The 8,875-nt window shown below is 38.9% G+C and overlaps 1 pseudogene; it reads right to left on the bottom strand.

Annotated features, from left to right (window-relative positions):
* Positions 1-1,656: 1,656 nt before the first annotated feature.
* LOC118842465 lies at positions 1,657-6,329 on the bottom strand (annotated as a pseudogene).
* Positions 6,330-8,875: the final 2,546 nt, after the last annotated feature.

The raw sequence follows: 8,875 nt of genomic DNA, 5'->3' as shown, positions 1-8,875 counted from the left end.
GATTAGAAAGAATTCCAGAAGAACCCAGAAGGCAAAAGGAAAGAGTTTTGTTGGATTTTTTGGGGGTGTGGGGGATGGGAAGACTGAGAAGTCACCTGCTTATTTTAAAATGAACAAATACTAGCTAATTTTAAAAACTACATTTAAATTGATGTATGCTAGTTTTTTGCACATCGCCATAGTTTTCCCCAGTATCCTTCTTTCTAACCCTCTCAGTAAGCCATCCATAAAACAAAGAAGATAATACAGAACCATGGCTTTTCAGTCATTTTAGCTTTATTTTAGGGCAGCCTTATTTCTACCATCTGTCTTCTCTTCACTCTCAAGCCAAACATCTCATTTATTAGTACTTTCTCTAATTTTGGGGATTTATGAAATTATTATTATTATTATTAGTTCATGTTTCTTTCTTATTTTTATCTAGTTATTTCATTCTTCCCCTTTTTTCTTACTTCTCAGTTGAATACTCAAGTAAAAATCCCCATTCGTTTCCTCTCCTTCAATTTGTTTTGCTTGTTAGTTTTTTTAAACTTTGTTTTCTGCACCTTTTTTTTTTAAAAAAGGATTTAACTCCCTCATTCTCTTTACTATTTATATTCCCTCTCTGTCTATTCCAGACTTTTTTATTCACTTATTTAGTCCTTGTTTAGTCTCTGTATTCTTCATGGAATTAAAACATCTAAGGTATCTAGCCTTTTTCTAAATAGTTTCTATATTATTGTCCTGTAGAACTTGTGGCCTAGACCCATTTTTTTATCTTTGTGCCTTATTCCTAGAAATAACATTTCCTGTAGGTGATAGAAAGGATATTGTCACATAGTGGGAATTTTCTTGTTTTGGATTGTACAATTCAGTATTGACTGTTGTCTTCCCATGGTCACTTTTCCCTATTTTGTTGAAATCTTCTCCCTAGATCTATACCTTCCCATTCTTCAGTCACTGAAAGAGCTATGATTTCCCTTCTCTTTGGGCAGGATTAATGATGTCTCTAAACACCAAATTCCTGAATATTACAGTCATAGAATATGTCTCTTCTCTCATGGGATCGTACATCAGTGGTACTTCTTCCATCACTGAGACAACATTTCTCCCCTTCTTTCTCCATTTTTCAGTTTCTCTCACTCATTCACCTATGGTCTGTCTTCTTGAGAGACTACTAAAGTTATTTTCCATCCTCTGTTAGCCTTTAACTTGATTGGAGTACAACATATATTTTGCTCTATCATCTTCTTCCCTTTCATCCATTTATTCGCCCTCCAATTCTGTAATTTAATATCACAAAATTAATGTTATTGCTTTTTTCTTTCTCTTCTTTGTGATTTTCTTTTGCTTCTGTGTATTTGCATTCTCAATCAGTTATTCTCTCTCTCTTTTTTTTGGTGAGATTTGCTAACATGGATTCAAGTGTTTCTATTTTGCCAATTATTTTTGTTGTGCAGGTAATAAATTCTGTTTTCACATTTCTCATTTCTCTTTTAAAAAATAGATAACCATTTTATTGATGTATCAGTATGCCAGTTGACAATTTGATGGGGTGATAATATGCTAATATCAATCTCCTCAAAGATGATGCACTGCATCTAAAATTTTTTCGAGTGAAATAATAAATTAATAATAAATAAAAATTAATAACAAGGAAAAACATAATACATTTCTTTAATAAATTAAGGAAATAGATTCCTTTTTCATATTATAGCTTTTTTGCTTCATGTTCTTCACAAAATCCTTTTCTTTCTTGATGGAAACGTTCATCTTGAAAATTGCCTCAGTGACCATCTTCTCTTCAAAAAAGGAGCTCTTGCCAATACCTATATTCTTTTTGATACCTTTTTTCCCAAACAGCAAGGGTGTGGAAAAATAGTAGCACTCTGTTTCTTCTGATCTGACAAAGGAACGTTCAATGACTCCCTCCTTTCTGTTTATTACACCACATTAGAGAAGACAAATGTGTCACTGGCATAGGCCATTCATAGGGCCTATTTTATACCTCCTCCAGCTTTAACTTTGACAATCTTACTTCCAGCCTGTTGGATCCTTCTTGTCAGCGTTTTCAGCTGATCCTCAGGAAATTCCACTTTAGATATGCACTGAGAGATCAGAATGATTATAGTCTCCTTGCATGCTCATCAGTGATGGGGACATTGACTCAAGCTGGATCTAACCCCTTTGATTCTGCAACAAAAAGTATTTGCTCTGTTGATAACCAGTGTTGTTATACCAAAGATTTTGTTGGAATTCTATACACCTTGTTTTTTAGAAACTTTAGATGTGACTGGGATGGTAGAGTTGACCAGGTTTACAATAATACAGATCATGACTTCTTGGGCTATGCTTGGTAAAGGCAGCAACCAGAGTAGCAATGATTGAAGCTTTGTTGTTGAAAAGGTTATCAAGAGTCATTCCTGTCTTTCTGGGAACTCCTATATCAATCATGATGATGTCACAGCCTTTCAGGCAATCTGGCAGCTTCTCAGGTCCTATGTAACCTTTTGTAGTCACTCTGGTCTCAATGTGGCTCAGATTAGCTGCTACACCAAGAGTATGAGTAATGTCATAAAGTGTTAGCTCACTAATGGGCAGTTCTTCAGAATTGAAAGGGGTTGTCCAATTTCTCCAGAAGCAGCTAGCAAAGGTACTTGAGCAGTATTCTGTTCCAAGGTGCTAAGGCTATAATGGGGGCAAAGGATGACAACATCATGGAGCAGAGAGAGGACACGTGGGTCCAGTGCAGGCAGGAGAATGGCCTTTGACTCTCTCTCATTTCCCTTTTAAAATTTAAACCATTCCATTCAAACCATTCAGGAACATCCTATTGTGGTTCCATACTTTCTTGAGGATCCACAGAATCCTTTGCCTTATCATGTGTGGATTCATTTTCCTTTGTCTTTCAATATATGTTCATAGATGGCTAGACTTTTTTACTTGATCTTCAAGCCATATTTATTTCTATCATGTTAATATCTTCATTGCTGGTTTAACTGCTTAATCTCAAGGTCTCTAATTAAGTTTTCTTCCTCCTGAGATCATTGGCAATTTCTGTCTTTTGTTTTTCTTCTTATAGTCTGTCACTCACTTTATGACTCCTTCCTCTTTGAGTCTGGTTTCTCTTGGGGCTGGACCTCAAAGCCATCTCAGCCTCTTTCCATGCTGGGCAATTCATAGTTCACCAGTCTCAGGCTCTGCTCCCAAGAAAGCCCCTTTCTAGGGGGAAATATTTGGCCCCAAATGGATCTCCCTTAGGCTTAGAGGTACCAGACAGGCACGCTTGTGTCCTGTTCCATACTTCTTCACCTCAGTTCTCTGGATAAGCTCTGTTGTGGCATAAAATAGTGCTAAAGCTTGAGCAAACTTCTCTCTTGGATTTCTGTGGCGCTGAGAGGATGGAGATACGAGAGTTGAATTCTATATAAGATTGTGCATTAGTTTGTGCACCCCTGCTACAGGAGCAAGGTTGTGGGGGAAGGAGTGCTGAGTTAAAATATTAGGGGCTAGGAGGGCAGCTAGGTGGCACAGTGAGTAGAGCACCGCCCCTGGAGTCAGGAGGACCTGAGTTCAAATGCGGCCTCAGACACTTGACACATGTACTAGCTGTGTGACCTTGGGCAAGTCACTTAACCCCCAATTGCCCTGCCCGAAAAAAAAACTAAAAAAAAAATATTAGGGGCTAGTTACTCTTTTTTGGTCTCAGTTCATTGAATTGGTTCCTCATTTGGGTTCTTGGTGTTCTAACCTTGAATACAGCTAAAATTGTTTTATATCATGCATAATTTCTATTTTTAGAGGTTTGAGAGGTTATGAGGATGAGAGAAAAATGTCTGGTTCTCTATCTTATTAGTCATCTGACCTGGAAGTTGGTGATTTGTTTTTAAAAACTGATCAGACTTTTTTGTTCTATTTCCTTGAAGTGAGTATTCACTGGCTTTGTTTTTAATGGAAGACATTTGAAAGAAGTGAGAGAATGCCTTTGTCATCCATTTGAGGGGTATCTTACTCAATTGGGAGTGGTTATTTCTTCTGAAGACGGTGATGGGAAAGCAACCAAGATACACAAAAGGGATATTCCTATGAAATACTGTTTATCCACAGAAAGGCATCAGACCTGTTTCTGCTTTGGGGGAAGCAAGGCTTAATGGGTGGCAATAATACACTCTGTGGACCCCAGTCTTCCTGCTTGCTTTGTGCCCCCAAAACAAATGTTCCTTATACTGTGTTCAAGGGGAATGCCAGACTGGGATTTGAGTAAAAACTAAAAACAAACAGAAATGAAACCTGTACCAACCTTGCAGGTTATCCCTGAAATCAAAGGAACCATGGCCAAGAAGCCCTCAAAGTGATCACAATGAAAGATACAATGAAATCAAGATTAATAGGGCAGGCAATGCCTTAAGTTTATATTGACTAGCTAAAGAAGGGAAAAGATTAGGTAGTAATACTATAAAGTGAACTTGTCTGTATGCAAAAGATAAAAAATGCCAACCACAATAACAAAACACTTTGATGATTTTTTTTGTTTGTGTGTAGGGGCTGGAGAACATAGACAAGCAACTTTCTTCAGATGCCTTATCTCCAAAAACAACCAATTTAGAAGATGGTGGAACTTTTAAGTATGATCATTAAACCATATTACTCTACTTTAGCTGGAATGAGATCTCCCAAACTGCTTAAGAGTAGAATGAGCTTAGTTAATATTTGTGTGTGTGTGTGCGTGTGTGTGTGTGTGTGTGTGTGTGTGTGCATGTGCATATTAGGATATTTCAATAGTCCTGGGTAAATAGAGGTTAATTTTATAACCTAGGAAAGACAAAGGGTAAAATCAGAGAAATTCCCAGAGAGAGTTTGTGAAATCTTCTCATATGACCATTATCTAATTGACCTTGGCTTGGCCATGGAATGTGAACTGGGAAGCTGCCTTCAGGCCAGCAGTTTACCCAACATTCCATGGGATTCAGCTGTTTTTTGGTAGCTTGACCTTGGAGAACAAGGAGGCTAACCAAAAGAAAACAGAAGAAAAATCAGTGGAATGTAAGAAAAAGCTATTGGAGGTAGAGAGATAACCTGTAGAGATTAGCAGTCAGTGCTGAGAGATAAGTCATGAAAACTTGCAGGAGGCTTTGGAATGATTCTGTGAAGCAGTGGCCCCAGTGGGAGTGGGAGTACTGGGAATCCATAGCTTCATGGCAGTGAGATCTTTCCAGAGTTAGGACTAAAACCCCCTACACTGGTCTCTTTTCTAGTTAGCTTGTTTATTCTTTATTTATTTCTTTTAATTTAGATTGTAAGACCATGAAGAGATGAACATGCCAGTAAAAACAAGCCCAACAGAACATGTCAAACGAAGAACAGGTATAGTGAGCCCATAAGCCCAATGGAGCAACATGCCCAACAGAGACCCTTGACAGCAAGGAGCGCTCTTGGTGAAAGCAGTGAAATGATATCACCAGAAGATATCATGGGTGAGAGCAGCTCAATGACATTGCCAGAAGACAATAGGAGTTCACTAGAAGATACCACACATGGGTTTTGAAGCATCAGAGTTGTAATTTGCCCATCATGAAAGATTTCTAAACATGATCCTTCTCCCACTGGTCACATGCATACCTTGTGCTATGAGGCATGTGGCAACACTCTATTGAAAATTTTCTTACTATGACATTTCATTAAATTTCTTTGCTTTGAACTGACTGAATTATCTGATTGACCAGAGAAAAAGTAAACATAATGATTGGGACTTGTGGACTAGCATCTTTTGAGTGGATATAGGCATGAAGAGTATATTGAATCTGGGGTACATATTCTAGGGACTTATCATTTGAGAGGTGGTATATACCACAGATAGCATTACAATTGTATAAAAAGAATTTAGAGAGAAGTTACTAAATTCTGGCTTTAAGCAAATCTATGATGGTTATGGTACATCTTATGCCTTCTATCTCCTGTTGGGAACAGCATGTCCCCTGAGGGAATGTGGCAAGGGGTCAAACCAGGCATCTTTCATCTGTCCCAAAGGATTTCTCCCTGCTCCAAAACTGGTCCCTCATAGCTGCTAGGCAATCTACCATACGTTCTTTATCAACTCACTGTACCATTCTCCATAACAGCTCTTTGTCTCTTCTCAAACCTTCCATGATTCCTCCACTACCCACCCTCTCAACTCAGATCCTTCTCTCATGATTTACAGAATAAAAAAAAAATCAAGAACATTCTCTGTCATCTTCTATCACTCAGATGACTTCTACCACTATCCTCTTTTACCCCTGTCTCACGTGATTTAGTGGTGTTACTTTAGTTCTTACCAAGGCCAACTCCTCTACTTACTCAAGTAATCCCATTTCGTCCTCTCCTCGAACAGATTTACCCCACTGTTATCTGCACTCTGTTACTTATTTTCAATCTGTCCCTTTCTATTGGTTCATTCCCAACTGACCATGAATATGCTCATGTCTCCCCCATTCTGAAAAAAAAAACATGAAAACCTCACTTGATCTTCCACCTGTCATCTTATATCTCTTCTATCTACAATTGATGCATCTACATTCTCTCTTCTCTCTCTTTTAAACCCCTTATAATTTGGCTTCTAGCCTTATAATTCCACTGAAACTGCTCTCTCCCAAGACACCAATGGTCTCTAGGTTGCTGGATAAATGACCTTTTCTCATCTGTCACTCTTCTTTTACCTTACTGCAGCCTTTAACACTATTTATCACTCTTTCTCTCTCTCCTGGATAAGTTTTTCTTCTATTGATCTTATCAGCTTCTTTGGATTTAATTACCATTTCTATGTTGATGATTCTCAAATCTACCTATCCTACCCCAAACTCTCTACTGACCTCATCTTGCCTTTCCAACATCTCAAACTGGGTGTCCAGTAGACATCTTAAACTTGACATGTCCAAAACAGAATTCATTCTTTGCCTGTATACCTTTCCTCCCTCCTTCCTCCTCTGTGACAGTAGAGGGCAACACTGTTCTCCCAGTTCCTCAGATATACAACCCAGCAGTCATCCTCAACTTCTCACTGTCTCTTGCTCCTCATCTCTAAGTTGTTGCCAAAGCCTGGTGATTTCACCATTACAGCATCTCTGAAATAAATACATCCCTTTCTCTTTTCTGATACTGCCATCACTCTAGTACAGGCCCTCATCATTTCATGCCTGGACTGTTGCAATAGCTTGCTGACAGTTCTGCCTGCTTCAAGCCTCTCCCCACTCCTATCCATCCTCCTTTCAGCCTCCAAAGAGATTTTACTAAAGTACAGTTCAGACCCCTTCCCCTCCCCCATTCCCCTACTCCAGATAAACTCCAGTGGCTCCCTATCACCTCTACGATTAAATACAAAATGCTATGTTTGGCATTCAAAGCTCTTCACAGTGTAGACCCTTCCTACCTTTCCAGTCTCTTTACATCTCAACCCTTTTCATGTACTCTTCAATTCGGTGACACTGGCTTGTTCCATGAACGAGATAATACATCTCTCAGTTCCTGGCATTTTTTTTGACTGTCCCCCATGTCTGGAATGCTCCCTCTCCTTAAATCTGCCTACCAATTCCCATGGCTTCCTTCAAGTTCAAACTTAAATTCTGTCTTTTACAGGAAGCTCTTTCCAACCCCCTTTAATTCTAGTGCCTTCTCTTGTTAATCATTTCCTATTATCCTGTATATAGCTTCTTTGTATATATTTGTTTGCATGTTGTCTCCCCCATTAGATTGTAAGCTCCTTGGGAGCAGGAGATATCTTTCGTCTTTTTTTTTTTTTTTGTATTCCAAGCACTTAGCACAGTGCCTGGCACATAATAGGTGCCTAATAAATGCTTATTGATTGAAATTGATTGATTGATTGTAATGACCCCTGTATACTCAGCTTGAAGAACTAGGGAAGGAGAGATGGCTAGGCTGTTGGAGAGGAAAATAAAGGGCCCAGTCCTCAAGTGTGTTGTGTATGTATTTTACGCTTTACTTGATTCAGGTCACTTTGTATTGAACAGTTATTTTTACTGTATTTTAGAGTTCTAGTGATTGTTTAATTCAAAGTACTCCTCAGTTCCCTCATCTATAAAATGGGGATAATAATACATTACGTAACCTCACAGGGCTATGACAAGAAAAGGACTTTCAGAGCCTTACAAGTCTACACAGATATGAGTTAGATAGTTTGATGATCTTGGGCAATATGGTAAGTAAGTTACCTGTGAGGTAAGTAATGCATTATTCTCCTCATTTTATGGATGAGGAAACTAGGACTGAGAGATCTTAAAAGTCATAGAGCTACTGACCATGTAGGAGTGCTTACGTCAAGAAGGTCTGCTATGCCATGTGCTACTTTTTGGTACAACATGACTCTTAGAGACAAACCTTGCTATACACTCAAATTTCCTGCCACTAGTCTAGTTTTCTCCTATTCTAATGAACCTACTTTTTATTTGACACTTGCTTGCTAAAGGGAGACTATAGGTGAGAGAGGAACAATATTCTGTGACTGCCTTTTAGGCTACAAATGAAGCCCCACACTTTGCAACACAGCTCTTTCTGTAGCATTAACTTCTTTCTTCACAACAGACGTTGCTCCTAAGAAATCATTTGCTTTCCTTCCAGACTATTGTTCCCTTGTCCTTCCATAAGTGAAGCTGACCACAAGTCTAGTAGTCAGTCTGCAAATACCAGCTAGCTCTGCAAGAAGCCACTCCAGTAAAACAATCAAATTAGTCTTCATCTATGTTCCCTGTGCAAAGGCTTGTTCTTCAGGAACTAGTCTTCTAGCCACCCCCAGACAATTATTACTTTGAGGACCCTCAGCTTTGAGTTGTGTATTCAATAGCAGTCTGTCCTATTTGTCTTGTTAAAGTGGAGATGCTGGGGGTGGAGCCAAGATGGCAGCTGG

The sequence above is a fragment of the Trichosurus vulpecula genome, chromosome 3 (assembly GCF_011100635.1).
Source record: "Trichosurus vulpecula isolate mTriVul1 chromosome 3, mTriVul1.pri, whole genome shotgun sequence".
Lineage (NCBI taxonomy): Eukaryota > Metazoa > Chordata > Mammalia > Diprotodontia > Phalangeridae > Trichosurus > Trichosurus vulpecula.
This window is presented reverse-complemented; position numbering and strand designations above follow the sequence as displayed.